Source organism: Bos indicus, chromosome 25 (assembly GCF_029378745.1).
Source record: "Bos indicus isolate NIAB-ARS_2022 breed Sahiwal x Tharparkar chromosome 25, NIAB-ARS_B.indTharparkar_mat_pri_1.0, whole genome shotgun sequence".
NCBI classification, from domain to species: Eukaryota; Metazoa; Chordata; class Mammalia; order Artiodactyla; family Bovidae; genus Bos; species Bos indicus.
Window position 1 is genome coordinate 20,168,591 of NC_091784.1, and position 25,427 is coordinate 20,194,017.

The 25,427-nt window shown below is 40.3% G+C and overlaps 1 protein-coding gene across 2 annotated transcripts in view; it reads left to right on the forward strand.

Annotated features, from left to right (window-relative positions):
* The first annotated feature begins 317 nt into the window (after positions 1–317).
* Positions 318–25,427, forward strand: part of LOC109578124 (phospholipid-transporting ATPase ABCA3-like) — a 269,893-nt gene continuing 244,783 nt past the window's right edge. Inside the window, exon 1 of one of the 2 annotated variants that reach the window (XM_019987123.2) lies at positions 318–438. The gene's annotated coding sequence lies outside the window, so the exon portion shown is untranslated. Of the gene's footprint in view, positions 439–571; positions 1,234–25,427 lie in introns of those variants that run through there. The other variant, XM_070779771.1, reaches the window with a different exon arrangement.

The window sequence follows — 25,427 nt, forward strand, 5'->3', positions numbered from 1 at the left end:
AAGTATTTATCTTGATTATTGAGTTGGTTTCCCCTTAAATATCATAGCCAAGGTTAATGTCTCACTCCTAGTCTCTTCGGGGAAGTGGGGTACTGTGCGGTTGGCCAGGAGGAGCAAGTGGTGAAATATTTGGGAAGCCTGAGAAAGGTGGATTGGGCGGCCCTGGAGCATGCAGGTTGCCAGGAATGGACAAGCTGGGGACTGGGGCTCCAGGGCCCGTGGGCGGGGAAGGGGCCAAGGCGGCGCTTACTGGGTCTTCCTGCCTGCCTGATACAGGGGTCGGACCGCGCCTTTGCGAGGTCTGCGCGCGGCGGCGGCTGTAAACCTGTCCGCGGGCCGCTGGCGGGGCGGTTGGGGAAAGCGTTGGAGGGAAGCGCGGTGCTCGGTTGATTAGCGCCCCTCTGCGTCGAGGCGGAGGCAGTTGCCGAGGCCTCAGCGGTGAGCGTTCGGACCTCCTCGCCCTTTCTTCTCTTCCCTAAACCCTCTTACTCCCTGTACTCTGCTTACCCCTCTAGGCCTTCCAGCCCAAGAGCGCTCTCCCGCTGAGCCACGCCCCCGCTCCGCCCCCCTCCTCAAAAAACGCCACAAATGACAAAAACCCAACTAGGACATTTTCCTAATTTTTAATTTTGGTTGTAACTTAGTGATTAGAAGGAAAGTTTTGGGAGGTTCAGTCAGCTTTGATTTTAATTTGACTTCAGGCAAGTGACTCGATCCCTAAATCTCAGCTATAATGTAGGGATATCATTTTATTCATCCTATAGGATTTTTGTTTTTTAAGAAAACCAAGATAAAAGTCACCAGTTTCGGTATTTTAAATTATTGGAATTCAGTAACTTTAATTACATTCATTATGTTGTGAAACTGTCAGCACTAATTGTGGAACATTTTAATCTTCCCTAAAATAAACCCTGTACTCAGGAACAGTCCTTCCTCAGGCTCCCCATTTCCACCCTCTGGTACCACAAATTGACTTTCTGTTTGTATGCATTTGCCAGTTCTGGACATTTCTTATGTCAGTGGAAATAATCAATAAGCCAGTTGAGACTAGGAAAAGAAAACAGTTTCAATTGAATCAACCTGAGGACTGCAGCCTGGGAGAGTGGCTTTCAGATAACTGAGGAACTGCTCCAGGGAAGCCATGGTGGTTTTCTGCATAGTTTTATATCTCATCAGAGCAAATGTTAGCGGAGGAGTGTCTGGAGGCCTCTCCTCCTGTGGCCCTCATTCTTGGTAAGGATGCAAAGAAGAATCTAAGGTCTTACCTGTTGCACGCAAGTTTCTTAACAATAAGGAAAGAAAGAACAGGTCGGTAAGCGGTGGGAAGCCACTGAGCGACTGAGCACACACGAAGAACAGAGAGAATACCTTGAGAGAGGTGGGCCATGCAAAGGGAGGCAATGGCCCTGGAAGGGTGGGGAACAGAGATATTAAGGCAAGGTCATTTGCATAATCCAGGGGATTATTGATTGACAGACTTGATTGACAGCTGCACATGTCCTTTTCATAATTCAGTCTGTTATAATTAGATGTGTATATTCATGAAATATTTGTAAGTAGTTAATGAGTCCAATGGACACCAAAAGATTACTTCAGTACATGATGGTGTGAGGTGTGTGTGTGTGTGTGTGTGTGTGTGCCAGAGTAGGGAAAGTCCCACTAGTTGGCTGGTGGGTGGTTTTTCTGGTCCCTTGACTATTTTGGAGTATTGATGGGGGCATATTTGGTGGGGGTGGTAAATTGCTTGGTGGGATTAGGTGACCACTGGATGTTTAGCTGAAGGGAGCCACCTTTCCTTTCTCTTGGCTAACTTCCTGCCTAACAGAAAGAACACCAAACAAGTAGGAATACATTCCTTTAAGGTTTCACAAAAACAAACAAACAGAAATAGATAGAAATGTATACAATGTGTCAGTATGGCCTTGGCACCAGAGAAAAGGAGTCTTATCATCCAAGAAGTATCAGCACTGACATCTCAGGAAAGGAGGCATTTAATCTATATTTTTAACATGGACTTTTTAACTTTAGATCAATGTACCTTTTTCTTTAGTGATTAAAGCAGATGCCAAGGTTATGTTTGATAGGCTACAAACAGGCTGTTTTAGCTAGTGTAAAATTCAAGTTAAATCATGTATAAGCGAGAATGACTTCTTCGTAACTCAGTTTGTGAAAGTTTCTTCCTTCACAAGTATATAAATATAGAATCATATAATATGTGGTATTTTGTGTTTGGCTTCTTCCACTTGACATATTTTCAAGGTTCATGAGTTTTGTGTCATGTAACTACATTTTGGATAATACCACATTCTGTTTATCCATTCTCAGAGACTTTCAGGTTGTTTCAACTTGAGTATTATGAATAATGCTACCATGAACTTTAGTGAACATATTTTTACGTTGGTGTATGATTTCTATTCCTAGAAACTTAGGAGTAAACTTGCAAGGTCATATGGTAATTATATGTTTAACTTTTTGAGGAATGGCCAAACATTTCCCCAGCTGCTATACTACTTTACATTCCCACCAGCAGTGTGTGAGGGCTCCAGTTTTCTACATTCTTGCCAATATTTATTTTCTGTTTAAAAATTAAAATATTTTAAGTTATAGCTCTTAGTGGGTGTTTACACATTGTGGTTTTGATTTAAATTTCCTTAGTGACTATGGCAACCCACTCCAGTACTCTTGCCTGGAGAACGCCATGGAGGGAAGAGCCTGGTAGGCTACAGTCCATGGGGTCGCAAAGAGTTGGACACAACTAAGTGACTTCACTTCACAGTGACTATATTGAACATCCTTTCATGTACTTGTTGGCCATTTGTATAATTTCTTTTGGAGAAATGTCTATGGCTCCTTTTGCACGTTATTTTACTAGTCTGTCATTTTGTTGTTGAATTGTAAGAGTTCTTTTTTGTTCATAATATGAAATCCTTATCAGATATATGGTTTGAAAACATTCCATTCTATGACTTGTCTTTTCACATTCTTGTCCTTCGGTGCTCAAAAGTTTTTGACTCGGTGAAGCTCAATTTTTCCAGTTTATTGTGATCCACACAGTCAAAGGCTTTGGTATAGTCAATAAAGCAGAAATAGATGTTTTTCTGGAACTCTCTTGCTTTTTTGATGATCCAGCGGATGTTGGCAATTTGATCTCTGGTTCCTCTGCCTTTTCTAAAAACCAGCTTGAACATCTGGAAGTTCATAGTTCATGTATTGCTGAAGCCTGGCTTGGAGAATTTTGAGCATTGCTTTACTAGCGTGTAAAGTAGATGAGTGCAATTGTGCAGTAGTTTGAGCATTCTTTGGCATTGTCTTGAGAAACCAATATGCAGGTCAGGAAGCAACAGTTAGAACTGGACATGGAACAACAGCCTGGTTTCAAATAGGAAAAGGAGTATGTCAAGGCTGTATATTGTCACCCTGCTTATTTAACTTATATGCAGAGTACATCATGAGAAACGCTGGGCTGGAAGAAACACAAGCTGGAATCAAGATTGCTGGGAGAAATATCAATAACCTCAGATATGCAGATGACACCACCCTTATGGCAGAAAGTGAAGAGGAACTAAAGAGCCTCTTGATGAAAGTGAAAGAGGAGAGTGAAAAAATAGGCTTAAAGCTCAACATTCAGAAAACGAAGATCATGGCATCTGCTCTCATCACCTCGTGGGAAATAGATGGGGAAATAGTGTCAGACTTTATTTTTTGGGTCTCCAAAATCACTGCAGATGGTGACTGCAGCCATGAAATTAAAAGACGCTTACTCCTTGGAAGGAAAGTTATGACCAACCTAGATAGCATATTGAAAAGCAGAGACATTACTTTGCCAAAAAAGGTCCGTCTAGTCAAGGCTATGCTTTTACCAGTAGTCGTGTATGGATGTGAAATTTGGACTGTGAAGAAAGCTGCGCACAGAAGAATTGATGCTTTTGAACTGTGGTGTTGGAGAAGACTCTTGAGAGTCCCTTGGACTGCAAGGAGATCCAACCAGTCCATTCTGAAGGAGATCAGCCCTGGGATTTCTTTGGAGGGAATGATGCTGAAGCTGAAACTCCAATACTTTGGCCACCTCATGCAAAGAGTTGACTCATTGGAAAAGACTCTGATGCTGGGAGGGATTGGGGGCAGGAGGAGAAAGGGACGACAGAGGATGAGATGGCTGGATAGCATCACTGACTCGATGGACGTGAGTCTCAGTGAACTCCGGGAGTTGGTGATGGACAGGGAGGCCTGGCATGCTGCGATTCATAGGGTCGCAAACAGTCAGACACGACTGAGTGACTGAACCGAACTGAACTGAAGCTCAATTAATGTGTTTTCTTTTGGTATCATATCTGAGAATGCATTGCTGAATCCAAGTTATGAAGATTTCCTATGTTTCCTTCTAAAATTTTATTGTTTTAGCTCTTACTTTTGGGTGTTTGATCCATTTTAAAATAATTTTGTATATATTTTGAGGTTAGAGTCCAACTTTATTCATTTGCATTTGCCTGTTATCAGGCCCTCTCCACATTCTTGGGCAGCAATACTATAGAAATGAATATTCCTACCACAAGGCTCTTAAGCAAGCGAAGTTTTTTATTTGTGTGATATTTTGTCCACAAGGGAGAAGGCAGAAAAGACTGCCCAATAACTCCACAAAAAGTTCTGAGGAACAGATTTAAAAGACAGTGTGAGGGAGAGTGCTGCAAGGTACCTGATCAGCTTGTGTTTGATTTTGAATTGGTTGGCATCAAGGTTAAATTTCAAGCATCATCAACCTTCTGGTTTCAACCAGTGTGGGGTCTACATGCTTGCAGTCAGCAGTTTTCATCCGGTGGGGATCTGTGTCCTGCAAAAAAAATCTTGGGAATGTCTGTCAGGTCTTTGGGCTTCCCTGGTGGCTCAGTGATAAAGAATCCTCCTGCAATGCAGGAGCCACAGGAGACATGGGTTTGATCCCTGGGTCAGGAAGGTCCCTTGGAAGAGGGCACAGCAACCTACTGCAGTATTCTTGCCTGGAGAATCCTGTGAACAGAAGAGCCAGGCAGGCTACAGTCCTTGGGGGTCACAAAGAGTTGGACACAACTGAAGCGGCTTAGCAGCAGCAGCAGTCAGGGAAATCGGAGTTCAGTGATTCTTCTAGGTGTCAATAAAAAAAAAAAATTACTGGAGGATAATTGCTTTAAAATGTTGTGTTGATTTCTGCCTTACAATAATGTGAATCAGTCATAATTATATATATATATTAACATTAATAAATTTATATATATACACACACCCTCCCTCTTGAGCTTCCCTACTACCCACTCATCCCACCCCTCTTGGTCATCACAAGAGTGCCAGGCTGGGCTCCCTGTATTATACAGCAGCTTCCCACATACTACCTATTTTACACTTGGTAGTGTGTACATGTCTGCTACTTTCTCAATTCATTCCACCCTCACCATCCCCCATGGTGTTCACAACTCCCTTCTCTATGTCTTTTCACCATTCCTTCTCTGCTGATAGGTTCATCAGTACTATTGTTCTAGATTCTATATGTATGTGTTAACATATGATATTTGTTTTTCTCTTTCTGACTTCATTCTGATTAACAGGCTCTGGGTTCATTAACCTCACTATAACTCACTCTAATTTGTTCCTTTTTATGGCTGAGTAATATTCTATCGTATATATGTACCAGGACTTCTTTATCCATTCATCTATTAATGGCTATCTAGCTTGATTCCGTGTGCTGGCTATTGTAAAATAGTGCTGCAGTGAACGTTGGGGTACATGTGTTTTTTGAGTTATGATCATCTCAGGGTATATGCCCAGTAATGGAATTGCTAGGTGATATGGTAGTTTTATTCCTACATTTTTAAGGAATCTCCATGCTGTTCTCCACAATGGCTATATAATTTACATTCCCATCAACAGTCTAAGAGAGGGTTCCCTTTTCTCCACATCCTCTCCAGCATTTGTTGTTTGTAGATTGTTTTGATGATGACCATCTGACTCATTCCATAGTTCATCAGGCACTCTACCTATCAGATCTAGGCCCTTAAATCTATTTCTCACTTTCACTGTATAATCATAAGGGATTTGATTTAGGTCATACCTGAATGGTCTAGTGGTTTTCCCTACTTTCTTCAATTTAAGTCTGAATTTGGCAATAAGGAGTTCATGGTCTGAGCCACAGTCAGCTCCTGGTCTTGTTTTTACTGACTGTATAGAGCTTCTCCATCGTTGGCTGCAAAGAATATAATCAATCTGATTTCGGTGTTGACCATCTGATGATGTCCATGTATAGAGTCTTCTCTTGCGTTGTTGGAAGAGGGTGTTTATTATGACCAGTGCATTTTCTTGGCAAAACTCTACTAGTCTTTGCCCTGCTTCATTCCGTATTCCAAGGCCAAATTTGCCTGTTACTCCAGGTGTTCCTTGACTTCCTACTTTTGCATTCCAGTCCCCTATAATGAAAAGGACATCTTTTTTGGGTGTTAGTTCTAAAAGGTCTTGTAGGTCTATATAGAACTGTTCAACTTCAGCTTCTTTAGGGTTACTGGTGGGGGCATAGACTCGGATTACTGTGATATTGAATGGTTTGCCTTGGAAACAAACAGAGATCATTCTGTCATTTTTGAGATTGCATCCAAGTACTGTATTTCAGACTTTTTTGTTGACCATGATGGCTACTCCATTTCTTCTGAGGGATTCCTGCCCGCAGTAGTAGATATAATGGTCATCTGAGTTAAATTCACCCATTCCAGTCCATTTCAGTTCGCTGATTCCTAGAATGTCAACATTCACTCTTGCCATCTCTTGTTTGACCACTTCCAATTTGCCTTGATTCATGGACCTGACATTCCAGGTTCCTACGCAATATTGCTCTTTACAGCATCGGACCTTGCTTCTATCAGCAGTCATATCCACAGCTGGGTATTGTTTTTGCTTTGGCTCCATCCCTTCATTCTTTCTGGAGTTATTTCTCCACTGATCTCCAGTAGCATATTGGGCACCTACCGACCTGGGGGAGTTTCTCTTTCAGTATCCTATCATTTTGCCTTTTCATACTGTTCATGGGGTTCTCAAGGCAAGAATACTGAAGTGGTTTGCCATTCCCTTCTCCAGTGGACCACGTTCTGTCAGATCTCTCCACCATGACCTGCCCATCTTGGGTTGCCCCACGGGCATGGCTTAGTTTCATCTAGTTAGACAAGGCTGTGGTCCTAGTGTGATTAGATTGACTAGTTTTCTGTGAGTATGGTTTCAGTGTGTTGGCCCTCTGATGCCCTCTTGCAACACCTACTGTCTTACCTGGGTTTCTCTTACCTTGGGCTTGGGGTATCTCTTCACGGCTGCTCCAGCAAAGTGCAGCCATTGCTCCTTACCTTGGACGAGGGGTATCTCCTCACCACCGCCCTTCCTGACCTTCAACGTGGGATAGCTCCTCTAGGCCTTCCTGCGCCTGTGCAGCCACGGCTCCTTGGACGTAGGGTTGCTCCTCCCGGCCACCGCCCCTGGCCTTGGGCGTGGGGGCATGGGGTAGGTCCTCAACCCCACCCCCTACCGCCCCCCACCCCCCCCCCGCCCCACCACCCTTGGCCTCAGGCTTAGGGGGGTGGGGTAGCTCCTCCCGGCCGCTGCCCCTGAACTCGGACGCTGGGTATCTCCTCTCGGCCGCCCCCCCCTGACCTCGGATGTGGGGTAACTCCTCTCGGCTGTTCCTGCACCGTCGCAGTCTGGTACTCTCGGCCACTGTCCCTGACCTCGGACGTGGGGTGGCTCCTCTCGGCCGCGCTTAGCGCGCTGGCCGCAGCTGCCATGGAAAAGAAATGCAAAAAAGCAAAATGGCTGTCTGGGGAGGCCTTACAAATAGCTGTGAAAAAAAAGAGAAGCGAAAAGCAAAGGAGAAAAGGAAAGATATAAACATCTGAATGCAGAGTTCCAAAGAATAGCAAGAAGAGATAAGAAAGCCTTCTTCAGTGATCAATGCAAAGAAATAGAGGAAAACAACAGAATGGGAAAGACTAGAGATCTCTTCAAGAAAATCAGAGATACCAAGGGAACATTTCATGCAAAGATGGGCTCAATAAAGGACAGAAACGGTATGGACCTAACAGAAGCAGAAGATATTAAGGAGAGATGGCAAGAATACACAGAAGAACTGTACAAAAAAGATCTTCACGATCCAGATAATCACGATGGTGTGATCACTGACCTAGAGCCAGACATTCTGGAATGTGAAGTCAAGTGGGCCTTAGAAAGCGTCACTACGAACAAAGCTAGTGGAGGTGACGGAATTCCAGTTGAGCTATTCCAAATCCTGAAAGATGATGCTGTGAAAGTGCTGCACTCAATATGCCAGCACATTTGGAAAACTCAGCAGTGGCCACAAGACTGGAAAAGATCAGTTTTCATTCCAATCCCAAAGAAAGGCAATGCCAAAGAATGCTCAAACTACCGCACAATTGCACTCATCTCACACGCTAGTAAAGTAATGCTCAAAATTCTCCAAGCCAGGCTTCAGCAATATGTGAACCGTGAACTTCCTTATGTTCAAGCTGGTTTTAGAAAAGGCAGACGAACCAGAGATTAAATTGCCAACATCCGCTGGATCATGGAAAAAAGCAAGAGAGTTCCAGAAAAGCATCTATTTCTGCATTATTGACTATGCCAAAGCCTTTGACTGTGTGGATCACAATAAACTGGAAAATTCTGAAAGAGATGGGAATACCAGACCACCTGACCTGCCTCTTGAGAAATCTGTATGCAGGTCAGGAAGCAATAGTTAGAACTGGACATGGAACAACAGACTGGTTCCAAATAGGAAAAGGAGTACGTCAAGGCTGTATATTGTCACCCTGCTTATTTAACTTATATGCAGAGTACATCATGAGAAACGCTGGACTAGAAGAAACACAAGCTGGAATCAAGATTGCCCGGGGAAATATCAATAACCTCAGATATGCAGATGACACCACCCTTATGGCAGAAAGTGAAGAGGAACTCAAAAGCCTCTTGATGAAGGTTAAAGTGGAGAGTGAAGAAGTTGGCTTAAAGCTCAACATTCAGAAAATGAAGATCATGGCATCTGGTCCCATCACTTCATGGGAAATAGATGGAGAAACAGTGGAAATGGTGTCAGACTTTGTTTTTTGGGGCACCAAAATCACTGCAGATGGTGAGTTCAGCCATGAAATTAAAAGACGCTTACTCCTTGGAAGAAAAGTTATGACTAACCTAGATAGCATATTCAAAAGCAGAGACATTACTTTGCCAACAAAGGTCCGTCTAGTCAAGGATATGGTTTTTCCAGTGGTCATGTATGGATGTGAGAGTTGGACTGTGAAGAAGGCTGAGCGCCGAAGAATTGATGCTTTTGAACTGTGGTGTTGGAGAAGACTCTTGAGAGTCCCTTGGACTGCAAGAAGATCCAACCAGTCCATTCTGAAGGAGATCAGCCCTGATTTCTTTGGAAGGAATGATGCTAAAGCTGAAACTCCAGTACTTTGGCTACCTCATGTGAAGAGTTGACTCATTGGAAAAGACTCTGATGCTGAGAGGGATTGGGAACAGGAGGAGAAGGGGACGACAGAGGATGAGATGGCTGGATAGCATCACTGACTCGATGGACGTGAGTCTCAGTGAACTCAGGGAGTTGGTGATGGACAGGGAGGCCTGGCGTGCTCCGATTCATGGGGTTGCAAAGAGTCAGACACGACTGAGCGACTGATCTGATCTGATCTGATCTGATCTGACTCATGGTAGTTTTGATTTGCATTTTTCTAATAATGAGTGATGTTAAGCACCTTTTCATGTGTTTATTAGCCATCTGTATGTCTTCTTTGGAAAAATGTCTGTTTAGGTCTTCTGCTCATTTTTTGATTGGGTTGTTTGTTTTTCTGATATTCAACTGCATGAACTGGTTATATATTTTGGAAATTAATCCTTTTTCAGTTGCTTTGTTTGCAATTATTTTCTCCCATTCTGTGGGTTATATTTTCACTTTGTTTATAGTTTACTTTGCTGAGCAAAATCCTCTAAGTTTAACTAGGTCCTATTTGTTTAATTTTATTTCCCTTACTCTAAGAGGTAGGTCAAAGAAAATGCTGTGATTTATGTCAGAGTGTTCTGCTTATGTTTTGCTCTAAGAGTTTTATATGTTCTGTTTTTATATTTAAGTCCTTTAATCCATTTGAGTTTATTTTTGTAGATGGTGTTAGGAAGCATTCTAATTTCTTTTACATCCAGCTGTCCAGTTTTCCCAGAACCACTTATTGAAGAGGCTGTCCTTTCTCCATTATATATTCTTGCCTCTTTTGTCAAAGATATTGTCTATAGGTGCATGGGTTTATCTTTGGGCTTTCTATCTTGTTCCATTGGTCTATATTTCTGTTTGTGCCAGTGCCCTACTATCTTGATGAATGAAGCTTTGTAGTATTGTCTGAAGTTAGGAAGGTTGATTCCTCTAGCTCCATTTTTCTTTCTCCAGACTGGTATAGCTATTCAGGGTCTTTTGTGTTTCCATACAAATTGCAAACATTTTTTTTCCAGTTCTGTCAAAAATGCCATTGTTAATTTGATAGGGAGTGCATTCAATCTGTATATTGCTTTGGATAGTATAGTCATTTTCACAATATTGATTCTTCCAATCCAAGAAAATTGTATTAGGTTGGTGCAAAAGTAATTGCAGTTTTACATTGTTGAATATCATTTCCATTTGGTATTAGAATACATTCTTAAATAAATGTGGCTATGTTATACATCATTTTAATGTGCATGTCTCTCTTTATTTTTTATTTTTTTGCTAATGTCTTATTACTTCTCTGCATCTATTGAGATCATATGATTTTTATCTTTCAATTTATTAATATGGTGTATCATGTTGATTTATTTGCATATATTGAAGAATACTTGCATCCCTGGGGTAAAGTCTAATTGATCATGGTGTATGAGCTTTTTAATATATTGTTGGAAAAAATTCTGTTTCCTAGAATTTTGTTGAGGATTTTTGCATCTATTTTTATCAATGATACTGGCTTGTAATTTTCTTTATTGGTGGTATCTTCATCTGGTTTTGGTGTCATGGTGATAGTGGCCTCACAGAATGAGTTTGAGAGCTTTCCTTCCTCTGCAATTTTCTAGAAAAGTTTGAGCAGGATAGGTTTTAGCTCTTCACTAAACGTTTGATAGAATTCACTTGTGAAGCCATCTGACCCTGGACTTTTGGAAGATTTTATCACAGTTTCGATTTCAGTGCTTGTGATTGGTCTGTTCATATTTTCTGTTTCTTCCTGGTTCATTCTTGGAAAGTTGTATGTTTCTAAGAATTTGTCCATTTCTTCCAGGTTGTCCATTTTATTGGCATACTGTTGCTCACAGTAGTCTCTTATGATCCTTTGTATTTCTGCACTGTCTGTTGTAACTTCTTTTTCATTTCTAATTTAATTGATTTATCTTCTTCCTTTTTATCTTAATGAATCTAGCTAACAGTCTGTCAATTTTGTCTGTCTGCTCAAAAGACCAGCTTTTAGTTTTATTGATCCTTGATATTGGATCCTCCATTTCTTTTTTATTTGTTTCTGCTCTGATCTTAATTATTTTTTTCCTTCTAACTTTGGATCTTATTGTTCTTTCTTTTCTAGTTGTTTTAGGTGTAAGGTTAGGTTGTTAATCTGATGTTTTTCTCATTTCTTAAGGTAGGTTTGCATTACTATAAACTTCCTTTTTTAAAAAATTAATTTATTCATTTTGATTGGAGGCTAATTATTTCACAATATTGTGGTGGTTTTACCATACATCGACATGAATCAGCCATGGATGTACATGTGTCCCACCATCCTGAGTCCCCCTTCCACCTCACTCTCCACCCTCCCCCCCACCCATCCCTCTGGGTTGTCCCAGAGCACCAGCTTTGCGTGCCCTGCCTCATGCATCAAACTTGCACTGGTCATCTATTTTACATATGGTAATATATGTGTTTCAATGCTATTCTCTTATACTATCACACCTCGCCTTCTCCCACATAGTCCAAAAATCTGTTCTTTACATCTGTGTCTCTTTTTCTATCCTGAATATAGGGTTGTAGTTGTTACTGTCTTTCTAAATTCCATATATATGCATTAATATACTGTATTGGTGTTTCTCTCTCTGGTTTACTTCACTCTGTATTATAGGCTCCAGTTTCATCCACCTCATTAGAACTGACTTAAATGTGTTCTTTTTTATAGCTAAGTAATATTGCATTGTGTATAAGTACCACAACTTCCTTATCCATTCATCTGCTGAAGGACATCTAGGTTGCTTCCATGTCCTAGCTATTGTAAACAGTGCTGCAATGAACATTGGGGTACATGTGTCTATTTCAATTCTGGGTTCCTTAGTGTGTATGCCCAGCCATGAAATTGCTGGGTCGTATATAGTTCAATTTCCAGTTTTTAAGGAATCTCCATGCTGTTCTCCATAGTGGTTGTACTAGTTTGCATTCTCAATAACAGTGTAAGAAGATTCCCTTTTCTCCACACCCTCTCCAGCATTTGTTTGTAGACTTTTTTGATGGCAACCGTTCTGACTGGTCTGAGATGGCACCTCATTGTAGTTTTGATTTGCCTTTCTCTGATAGTGAGTCTTATTGAGCATCTTTTCATGTATTTGTTAGCCATCTGTATATCTTTAGATAAATGTCTATTTAGTTTTTTGGCCCATTTTTGGATTGGGTCATTTATTTTTCTGGTATTGAGCCACATGAGCTGCTTGAATATTTTGGAGATTAAATTTTTGTCAGTTGCTTCATTTGCTATTATTTCCCCCCAGTTTGAAGGTTGCCTTTTCACGTTGCTTATAGTTTGCTTCATTGTGCAAAAGCTTTTAAGTTTAATTAGGTCCCATTTATTTATTTTTGGTTTTATTTTCATTACTCTGGGTGGGGGTCATAGAGGATCTTGCTGTGATTTATGTCAGAGAGTGTTCTGCCTATGTTTTCTTCTAAGAGTTTTATAGTTTCTGGTCTTATATGTAGATCTTTAATCCATTTGAGTTTATTTTTGTGTATGGTGTCAGAAAGTGTTCTAGTTTCATTCTTTTACGGGTGGTTGACCAGTTTTTCCAGCACCACTTGTTAAAAAGATTGTCTTTTCTCCATTGTATATTTTTGCCTCCTTTGTCAAAGATAAGGTGTCCATAGGTGCATGGATTTGTCTCTGGGCTTTCTATTTTGTTCTATTGATCTATATCTCTGTCTTTGTGCCAGTACCATACTGTCTTGATGACTGTAGCTTTGTAATATAGTCTGAAGTCAGGCAGGTTGACTCCTCCAATTCCATTCTTCTTTCTCAAGATTGCTTTGGCTATTCAAGGTTTTTTGTGTTTCCATACAAATTGTGAAATTATTTGTCCTAGTTCTGTGAAAAATACCATTGGTAGCTTGATAGGGATTGCATTGAATCTGTATATTGCTTGAGTTAGTATACTTATTTTCACTCTATTGATTCTTCCAATGCATGAACATGGTATATTTCTCCATCTATTTGTGTCATCTTTGATTGCTTTCATCAGTGTTTTACAGTTTTCTATATATAGATCTTTTGTTTCTTTGGGTAAATTTATTCCTAAGTATAGATTTCCTTCTTAACAATTCTTTGGCTGCATCTTATAGGTTTTGAGTAGTGTTTTTGTTATTTGTTTTAGGTGTTTTTTAATTGCTTTTTTGATTTCTTCCGTGACCTCTTGGTTATTCAGAAGTGTATTGTTTAGCTTCCATATATTTGTGTTTTAACAATCCCCGCCCCACCCCCCCCCACCCCCCGTAATTGATATCTAATCTTACAGCATTGTAGTCAGAAAAAATGCTTGATGCAATTTCAGTTTTCTTAAACATACTGAGGTGATCTACCAAGATGTGATCTACCCTGGAGAATGTTCTGTGTGCACTTGAGGGAAAAGTGTATTATACTGTTTTTAGATGGAATGTCCTATAGATATCAATTAGATCCATTGGCCTAATGTGTCATTTAAGGCTGTGTTTCTTTACTAATTTTCTGTCTGGATGATCTTTCTACTGGTGTGAGTGGTGTGTTAAGTCCCCCACATTATTGTGTTACTGTCAGTTTCTCCTTTTAAGTTATTAACATTTGCCTTATATGTTGAGGTGCCCCTATGTTTGGTGGATATATAATTATAATGGTTATATCTTCTTCCTGAATTTGTCACTTAACCATTGTGTATGGCCTTCCTCTTCTCATGTAACAGTCTTTACTTTAAGGTCTGTTTCATCTGATATGAGTATTGCTGCTTCAGCTTTCTTCTGATTTTCATTTGCATGAAGTATCTTTTTCCACACCCACACTTTCAGTCTTATGTGTCTCTAGGTCTGAAATGTGTCTCTTATAGACAGCATATATATAGGTCTTGTTCTTGTATCCAGTTGTCTAGTCTGTGTGTTTTGGTTGGAGCATTGAATCTATTTACACTTAAGGTAATTATTGATATGTATGATTCTATTACCATTTATTTTATTAATTTCCCTTTGTTTTTGTAGGTCTTTCTCTTGTTTCCTCTCTAGAGAAGTTCCTTTAGCATTTGTTGTAAAGCTGGCTTGGTTGTGTTGAATTCTCTTTACTTTTGCTTATCTGTGGAGCTTTTGACTTTCCCGTTGAACCTGAATGAGTCCCTTGCTGAATAGAATAATCTTGGTTGTAGGTTTTTCCTTTCTTCACTTTAGGTATATCCTGCCACTCCTTTCTGGCCTGCATAGTTTCTGCTGAAAGATCAGCTATTAACCTTATGGGAATTCCCTTGTATATTGTTTCTTGCTTTTCCGTCATCATGTTTAATATTTTTGTGTTTAACTTTTGTTAGCTTAATTAATATATGTCTTGGAATGTTTCTCTCTGAGTGTATCCTGTGTGGGCCTCTCTGGGCTTCTTGGACTTGGGTGGGTATTTCCTTTCCAATGTTAGGAAATTTTTCACTGTAATCTCCTAAAATATTTTCTTATACATTTTCTTCTTTTCTTCTTCTTGGACTCCTATTTTTCAAATGTTCATGTGATTATTGTTGTCCCGAAGGTCTCTGGGATTGTTATATCATTTCTTTTCATTCTTTATTCTGCTATGCTTCAGTTATTTCCACTTTTCTACCTTCCAGCCTCACTTATCCATTCTTCTGCTTCAGTTATTCTGCTATTGGTTCCCTTTATTATGTTTTTTTTATTTTAATTATTGTGTTGTTCATTGCTGATGGTTTTTTGTTTCTTCTAGGTACTTAAACATTTCTTATATCTTCTCAATCTGTGTCTCCATTCTATTTTTCTGTGCTTCCATCTTATTTCTGAGATTTTGGATCAGCTTTACTATCCTTACTCTGAATTCTTTTTCAGGTCAACTGCCTAATTCCTCTTTATTTGTTTGGTCGTGTGTGTGTGTGTGTGTGTTTTACCATGATCCTTCATCTGCTACTGTTTTCTATCTCTTTTCATTTTGTTTAATTTACTCTCTTTGGGGTCTCCCTTCCACAAGATCATAGTTCCTCTTACTTATGGAGCCTGACCCCAGGGAATGAGGTTGAATTAGTGTCTTTTGAAGGTTTCCTGGTGGGGAAGACTGGTGCCTGAATTCTGGTGGGTAGAGCTGGGTCTCATCTCTCTGAAGGGCAGTGCTGCAGTGCCCTTGACACTGCATATACCTGGGGTGTCTGGAGCATAGTATGGCTTTGGGTAACCTGTCTGCTAATGGGTAGTATTGTGTTCCTCCTTTGCTAGCTGCTTGGCATGAGGCATCTCGCACTGGAGTTTGCTGGCCTTTGTGTGGGGTCAAGTCTTATTGTTGAAATGAAGGCCTTTGAGGATCTTCTCACCAATTACTATTCCATATGGTTGGAGTTCTCTGTTGGTCCAACATCCTGAGCTTGGGTCTCCAACCTTGGCGTTTCAGTCTTGATCCCTGGCTGTAGCACTAAGACTTGACAGGTCACACAGCACAGGGGAGAAAGAGAAAGAGGAAAAAAAAAAAAGAATCAGACATATAAACTGAAAAAAAGAATGGATTGATAAAATCCAGAAACAGATGATAAAGGTAAAACTAAACAGAGGAAACACACAGAAACCTCACACAGTCACACTTAGAAAAAGAAAAGAAGAGCAAAAAAAAGAATACAAAGAGGAACCAAAAAAAGGAGAGCAATCAAACCATAAACAGACCCATAAATGAAAACAAACACTAAAACTAGATTAGTAAAAATACAAAATGAAAAACGTGGGTAAAAAAATGTGTAATGAAAAAGTACTGTATAAATAGGAAAAAAATAAATTTATTTAAATATAAAAGCATAAATAAGGAAAAAGTAAGTAAAAATAAAAATTAAAGGAGTAATAAAAAAGGAAAAACAATAGAACAAAACAAAAAAGATAAAGACAAAAATATATAGAGAGAGAGTGGCAGTAAGAAGAATATTTTCCTGTGGCCTCAGTTGTCAGTGTCCTCTCTCCTACAGTAAGCTCCAATCTGCCTACTCAGGAAGTCCTCCAGTATTTCTAGGAAGGTCTCTGGATCTGCTATGGGCACTATGTTGTCAGCTCAGGCTTAGATCTGGCCTTATTCTAGCTTGTACTTGCTTCCAAAGTCCACAATTTACCACAGTCTCAAGCCAGTTGCAGGGATTTAATCTGCTATTCCTATGGCTGCCAGGGTGAATTTCCTTCCTCTTCTTTGGTCACACGGCCCCTGGTGCTCAGTTTTGGTTTTGCCCTGCTTTCTGTTTGTAGGCCACCCTCTGGCATCTGTTCCCCTCCCAGACCAGAATGGGTGAAAGCCACTGCTCAGGGGAAAGGGAGGGATATGGCAGACACAATTGGGATGTGCAAGAAGTGCCTGCAGCAGCAGAGGCCTGCATAAGTTGCTAGAGCCTAAGATGGGTCATGCACTCTCCTAGGGGAATTGGCCCCAGGTCGTGGATTCCTTGACAGTACCGGGCTGCACAGGCTCCCAGGAAGGTGCTCACAGTTTGGTGGAAGCTGTGATGGCCATCACGCCCACCTCTGGGGTTGGAGACTGCAGCCATGTGTCGCCCCACCTCTGAAACTGTGAAAGTGTTGTCTTGCTGTCTGAGAGTGCACAGAGTTAGAGGGTCCCCTTGACAGTGATCTCTCTCTCTGGCAGGCTTGGGCTTTTTCTGGGATTCCTCAGCTGTGTTATACTGGCCCCCTCAGACTGTCTTCATGGCAGTCAACCCCAGTCCTCTCCCTGGAGTCTCTGAACCTCACAGTGGCCCCAAACCCCAGTGGGCATGCAGACAAGCATTTCAGGCTGGGGAGTGCTGGTACGCACTGATCTGTGTGCAGAAGTCTCTCCAATTCCCCTTCCACACACCTGTTGCTGCACTCTCCTTTGAGGTTCTGAAGTGCCCACCCCTATCCCCATCCTTGAGATGTTTATGAGTGTACAGAAACTTTTCTTCCTTCAGAGCTCCCTTCCTGAGGCACAGGTTCCTTCCTGATTCCTTTGTCTCCCCCTCTCTTTTTTTCCCATTATATCTGTTGCCCTACCCCATTATATGGAGATTAGCTTGACGTTTTGGAAGTCTGAAGTCTTCTGCCAGCATTCAGTAGGTGTTCTGTAGGAGCTATCCACATGCAGATGTATTTTTGATATATTTATGGGAAAGAAGGCAATCTCCACATCTTACTCTTCTGCCATCTTGAAGGTTTCTAGGTGGCAAATTTATAGTCTCAATTTTGTTCCTTGAAAACTATGTGCGTATGCAACAGAGATAGAGTTTATCTTTTACTCCTGTGGGTCTTTGGGTATTGTCTCAGAGACCTAAGCTTTTAGGTACTTTATTGTAAGGGGTCTGTGAAGCCTGCTTGTGCAAGGCTGTTCCCTTGGTCGTTTAAAAAAATGGCTGTACTCCTGTCTTCCAGTCTCATGCCTATTTGATTGTTTAAGCACTGTTTGTTCTAAAGACTATTATTTATTGTTGAAAATCAACTGACCATAGATGTATGGGTTTATTTCTGGATTCTCAATTCTATTTCATTAGGTTTATATATCTATGTTTATGGCAGTATCATACTGCTTTGATTATTGTCATTTTGTAGAAAGTATTGAAATCAAGAAATGTGAGATCTCATAATTTGTTCTTCTTTTGTAAGGAAAGTTTTGTTTATCCAGGGTTCCCTGCAATTCTGTATGAATTTTAGGATCAGTGTGTTCATTTCTGCAAAAAGACAGTTGGGTGTTGTATGACTCTGTAGATGAATTTGGAGAGTACTGCCATATTAATGGGCTTTGCAGATGGTGCTAGTGATAAAGAAACCACCTGCCAATGCAGGAAACATAAGAAATGTGGGTTTGATACTTGGGTCAGGAAGATCTCCTGGAGGAGGGCATAGTAACTCACTTTAGTATGCTTTCCTAGCGAATCCCATGGACAGAGGAGCCTAGAAGTCTCCATAGGGTTGCAAAGTGTTGGAGACGATCGAATTGACTTAGCATGCAGGCATGTCGTATTAACTATATTGAATTTAGCATGAACGGCAGATGTCTTCATGTATTTTGTTGTTGTTGCTCAGTCCCTGAGTTGTGTCCAACTCTTTGTACCCCTGTGGAGTGCAGCTTGCCAGGCTCCTTTGTCCTCTACTATCTCCGAGAGTTAGTGCAAATTCATGTCCATTGAGTCAGTAATGCCATCCAACTATCCCATCCTCTGCTGCCCCCATCTCCTTTTGCCTTCGGTTTTTCCCAGATTCAGGGTCTTTTCCAATTCCAATGAGTCTGCTCTTTGCATCAGGTGGCCAAAGTATTGGAGCTTCAGCTGCACATCATAACTTCCAATGAATATTCAGGGTTGATTTCCTTAAGAATTGACTGATTTGATTTCGTTGTAGTCCAAGGGACTCTCAAGAGGCTTCTCTAGCACCACCATTTGAAAACATCATTTCCTCAGTGCTCAGTCTTTTTTATGGTCCAACTCTTACATCTGTACATGATTACTGGAAGAACCATAGCTTTGATTATGCTGAAATTTGTAGGCAAAATCTTGTCTCTGCTTTTTAATAATGCTGTCTAGGTTTGTCAAAGCTTTCCTTCCAAGGAGCAAGCATCTTCAGTCACTATCCACAGTGATTTTACAGCCCAAGAAAATAGTCAGTCACTGCTTCCACTTTTTTCCCTTCCATTTGCTGTGAAGTGATAGGACCAGATGCCATGATCTTTAGGTTTGTTTTTTTTTTAATTATTTTTTATTGAAGGATAATTGCTTTACAGAATTTTGCTGTTTTCTCTCAAACCTCAACATGAATCAGTCATAGGTATACATACATCCCCTCTCTTTTGAAACTCCCTCCCATCTCCCTCCCCATCCCACCCCTCTGGGTTGATACAGAGCCCCTGTTTGAGTTTCCTGAGCCATACAGCAAATTCCCATTGGCTGTCTGTTTTACATATGGTAATGTAAGTTTCCATGTTACTCTTTCCATACATCTCACCTTCTCCTTCCCTCTCCCCATGTCCATAAGTCTGTTCTGTATGTCTGTTTTTCCATTGTTGCCCTGTAAATAAAATGTTGAGTCTCAAGCCAGCTTTTTCACTCTTCTCTTTCAACTTCATCAAGAGTTTCTTTAGTTCCTCTTCACTTTCTGCCTTTAGAGTGGTATCATCTGCACATCTGAGGTTGTTGACATATCTCCTGGCAATCTTGATTCCAACTTATGAGTTATCCAGCCCAGCATTGCACATGATAGTGTCACAGACTGCCAAGTGCAGGGGCATGTGGCAGCTCTGGGTCCAGGGCAGGGGTGCGGGCATGATATCTCTTTGGGTCAGGCCACAGGAGTCCACAGGAGTGACAACTGTGTGGTTCTTGGTGAGCATAGTGGGATATCTACAATGGCTACAAGGGCTGTTGGGATCCTTAGTGGTGTCTCTAGGTCCAGAGGCTACATACAGGGGCAAGCAGCAGTTGTGTGGAGCTGCTGGTGGTATGTGCATGCCACCAACTGGCGCCTATATAGTGGCAGAGACTGGTTGCAGATATGCATGTAGTGGTAGGAACCAGTGTCAGTAACAAGGGCCAAGGACAACAGAGGTCCTGACTGTTGGTATACGTTTTGTAGCTGCAGGATCTCACATCAGACATGCTCAGCAATGGGGGCTTAATGGGGACCTGGCTGGATGAGTGCAGGTGTACATTTGGTAGGGACAGCTGCACATGAGTTTAGTGGTACAGGCCAGTGACAGGAGATATCACCAGAGCTGGGCCCACAAGCAGTTGTGTGGGCTCTAGCTGTCAGTGTGCAGTTCCATGACTGCAGGATATTTTCACAGGTATGCACACTGCCTTAGAGACTGGTGATGGGAATCTACTATTATTGTATGGTTGTCTGCTTCTCCCCTCAGTTCTTTAAATATTTGCCTTATATAGTTAGATGCTGTGAGGTTGGGTACATAAATATTAATAAATGTTGTATCTTCTTAGTTACTTGATCCCTGTATCATAATATACACTTTCTTCATCTCCTGTTACATTTTTGGACTTAAAGTCTATTTAATCTGATGTACTTATAGCATTCCAGGTGGCTCAGTGGTAAAGAATCTGCTTACCAAGCAGGAAACTCAGGTTCAACCCCCGGGTTTGGAAGATCCCCTGGAGCAGGAAATGGCAACCCACTCTAATATTCTTGCCTGGGAAATCCCATGGACAGAGGATGCTGGTGGGCTATAGTCCATGGGGTCCTAAAGAGTTGGACATGACTTAGTGACCACACAATAGCAATGACATATAGTTACCAGTGCTCTCTTTTGGTTTCTATTTGCCTGGGATATGTTTTTTCTATCCCTTGATTTGAGCCTATGTGTGTCCTTAAAGCACATAGTGAATCTTTTTATCCATTCAGCCACTCTTTGTCTTTTCATTGGAGAATTTAATCAATTTACATTTAAAGTAATTATTGGTGAAAATAGATTTAATCGTTCCATTTTGTTAATTGCTTTTTCTAGCTGTTTTGTAGTTCTTTGTTCTTTTCTTCCTCTCTTGCTCTTTTCCTCTATGACTTGGTAATTTTCCATAGTAGTATGTTTTGAGTTCTGTATCTTTTGTGTATCTACTATAGGTTTCTGTTTTGCAGTCACCATGAGGTTTACATAAAACATCTTTTACTTATAATAATCAATTTTAAGCTGATAACAACCTAACTTTGATACATATAAAAGTTCTAGATTTTTAAACTCTCTTCTGTACTTTTTATTTTTTTAATGTCACAATTTACATATTTTTATTTTGTGTATCTATTAATATTTAGCTACTGTTATTTTTAATACTTTTGTCTTTTAACCATTATGCTAGAGTTATAAATGATTTAGACACCACCATTACAATATTAGAGTATTCAATAGATGCCCTTAAGCACATTGAGGTAATTCCCTTCTATTTTGAGTTCACTGAGTGTTTTTATTATGTAAAGATGCTGGATTTTGTCAAATGCTTTTTCTGTATCATTTGAGGTCATGTGGGATTTTTCTTCATTCTCTTGATATGTGTATTATGTTTCATATGTTCACATGAGAAACACCTTGTATTCCTGGAATAAATCTCACTTGGTATAGTCCTTTTGATTTTCTGCTGGATTCAGTTAGCTAGCATGTTGTTGAGGTTTTTGCATTTATATTTATAAGAGATATTGCTATACGGTTTTCTTTTTTTTCCCAGAAAGTAATTTTTTTATTCCAGGTTTGTTGAGATATAATTGACATATAATACTAGGTAAGTTGTACTGCACAAAGATTTGACATACATATATACTGCAAAATGATCACCACAGTAAGATTAGATAATATCCATTCCTTCACATAGTTATAATTTTTTTCCTTGTGATAAGAACTTATAGAATTGACTCTCATACCATACAGCGGTATTAACTAGTCAGCATGTTGCACATTACATCCCCAGTATTTATTTATTAATGGAAGTTTGTCCTTTTTGACCACTTTCATCCACTTACAACACCTCCACCCCCTGCTTCTGGTAACCATGAATCTGTTCTGTGTATATGAGTTTGTTTTCCTTAAGATTTCACATGTAAATGAGATCATAAAATATTTGTTTTTCTATGTTTGAAATTTTACTTAGCATAACATCCTCAAGATCTATTTGTATTGCAACAATGGCAAAATTTCCTTTCTCTCTCTCTCTCTCTGTCTCTGTGTATATATACATACCACATTTTCCACATTCCTTCATCCATTGGTGAACACTTTGGTTGTTTCCATGTCCTGGCTATTGTAAATAATGCAGCTGTGAACATGGGGATGCAGATATCTCTTTGACCTAGTGATTTAATTTCTTTCAGATATATGCCCAGAAGTAGAATCATTACATCATATAATAGGCCTATTTTAATTTTTTGAGGAACTTTCATACTATTTTCCATAATGGCTGTACCAATTCACATTCCCACCAACAGTGTACAAAGGTTCCTTATCTCCACATCATCAACACTTAACTTTTGTCTTACTGATAACAGTTATCCTAACAGGTGTGAGATAATAGCTCATTGTGGTTTTGATTTGCATTTCCACAATGACAGTGATGTTTAGCACTGTTTTATGTACCTTTGGCCATTTGAATATCTTCTTTGGAAAAAATTTAGTCATATTCTGGGTTGGTGAAGATACCAGTTTGCTGGCAGTGTGGCATACCGGAGAAGGCATAGAAGCACTGTGTCTCCCACTGCTTCTGCTATGTACCTCTTCATCTGACTGTTTATTTGTAATAAACTGTATTTGTAAGTATAGCACTTTCCTGAGTTCTGAGTCAGTCTAGCGAATTATTGAACCTGAGGGGGTGTGATGGGAACTCCTGAATTTGTGGTTAGCCTGGCAGAAGTGTGGGTAAGCTGAGAAACCTAATTGCGGCTGGAGTCTGAAGTGAGGGTAGCCTTGTTAGACTGAGCCTTTAACCTTTAGGGTCTGTGCTAACTCTGGGTAATTAGTTTCAAAATGGAATTGAATAGCAGGACACTCCATTGGGGTGCCAAAGAATTTAGAAATTAGTTGATGTTTGGAAAATCAAACAGAAGGATTTGTGTAAATCATTCTTTAGACATTAACAGAAGTCTCCATTAAGGCCATCTGACTCTGGCATTTTCTTTGTTGGCAGGTTTTTGATTACAGATTCAATCTCTAATTATAAGTCATTCATATTTTCTACTTGTTCTTGAGTTGCCTTGGTTTCTAGGAGTTTGTCACTTCATCTAGGTTATCAAATTTGCCTCGAAGTTGTTTATAGTATCGTCTCTTTAAACATTAATTTTTATTGGGTGGAGTGTAGTTGATTTACAATGTTGTGTTACTTTCTGCTGTACAGCAAAGTGAATCAGTGATACATATATTCACTCCTTTTTAGATCCTTTCCCCTTATAGGTCATTACAGAGCATTGAAGAGAGTTCTACCTGTGCTATACAGTAGGTTCTTATTAGTTATCTATTTTATATATACTGATATGTATATGTCAATCCAGATCTCCCAATTTATTGCCTCCCCCTTTTCCCCTTGGTAACCATAAGTTTGTTTTCTATATCTGTGACTATTATTTCTGTTTTGTAAAAAAGTTTATTTGTACCATTTTTTGATTCCACATGTCAGTCAGTTAAGTTCAGTTGCTCAGTCATGTCCGACTCTTTGCAACCCTATGGTGCAACCCTATGGACTGCAGCATGCAAGGCCTCCCTGTCCATTACCAACTCCAGAGTTCACTCAAATTCATGTCCATTGAGTCGGTGATGCCATCCAACCATCTCATCCTCCTTTGTCCCCTTCTCACGCCTTTGGTCTTTCCCAGCATCAGGGTATTTTCAAATGAGTCAGCTCTTCGCATCAGGTGGCCAAAGTGTTGAAGTTTCAGTTTCAGCATCGGTCCTTCCAATGAATATTCAGGACTGATTACCTTTACAATTGACTGGTTTGATCTCCTTGCAGTCCAAGGGACTCTCAAGAGTCTTCTCCAACACCCACAGATCAAAAGCATCAATTCTTTGGTGCTCAGCTTTCTTTATAGTCCAACTCTCACATCCATACATGACCACTGGAAAAATCATAGCCTTGACTAGACAGAACTTTGTTGTCAAAGTAATGTCTCTGCTTTTTAATATGCTGTCTAAGGTGGTCACAGCTTTTCTTCCAAGGAGTAAGCGTCTTTTAATTTCATGGCTGCAGTCACCATCTGCAGTGATTTTGGAGCCCAAAAAATAAAGTCTGCTACTGTTTCCCCATCTATTTGCCATGAAGTGATGGGACTAGATGCCATTATCTTAGTTTTCTGAATGTTGAGTTTTAAGCCAGCGTTTTCACTCTTCTCTTTCACTTTCATCAAGAGGCTCTTTAGTTCTTCTTCACTTTCTGCCATAAGGGTGGTGTCATCTGCATATCTGAGATTATTGATATTTCTCCTGGCATCTTGATTCCAGCTTGTGCTTCATCCAGCCCAGAGTTTATCATGGTGCACTCTGCATATAAGTTGAATAAGCAGGGTGACAATATACAGCCTTGACATATTCCTTTTTCTATTTGGAACCAGTCTGTTGTTCCATGACCAGTTCTAACTGTTGTTTCCAGACCTGCATGCAGATTTCTCTGGAGGCAGGTCAGGTGGTCTGGTATTTTCATTTCTTTCAGAATTTTCCAGTTTGTGGTGATCCACACAGTCAAAGGCTTTGACATAGTCAATAAAGAGGAAACAGAAGTTTTTCTGGAACTTTCTTGCTTTTTGGATGATCCAGCAGATGTTGGCAATTTGATCTTTGGTTCCTCTGCCTTTTCTAAAACCAGCTTGAACATTGAAAGTTCATGGTTCACATATTGCTGAAGCCTTGCTTGGAGAATTTTGAGCATTACTTTACTAGCGTGTGAGATGAGTGCAATTGTGCGGTAGTTTGAGCAACCTTTGGCACTGCCTTTCTTTGAGATTGGAATAAAAACTGACCTTTTCCAGTCCTGTGGCCACTGCTGTGTTTCCCAAATTTGCTGGCATATTGAGTGCAGCACTTTCACAGCATCATCTTTTAGAATTTGAAATAGCTCAACTGGAATTCTGTCACTAGCTTTATTTGTAGTGATGCCTCCTAAGGTCCACTTGACTTCACATTCCAAGATGTCTGGCTCTAGGTGAATGAGCACACCATTGTGATTATCTGGGTTGTGAAGATCTTTTTTATATAGTTCTCCTATGTATTCTTGCCACCTTTTCTTAATATCTTCTGCTTCTGTTAGGTCCATACCATTTCTGTCCTTTATTGAGCCCATCTTTGCATAAGAAATGTTCCCTTGGTATCTCTAATTTTCTTCAAGCGATCTCTAGTCTTTCCCATTCTATCGTTTTCCTCTATTTCTTTGCACTGGTTACTGAAGAAGGTTTTCTTATCTCTCCTCGCTGTTCTTTGGAACTCTTCATTCAAATAGGTATATCTTTCCTTTTC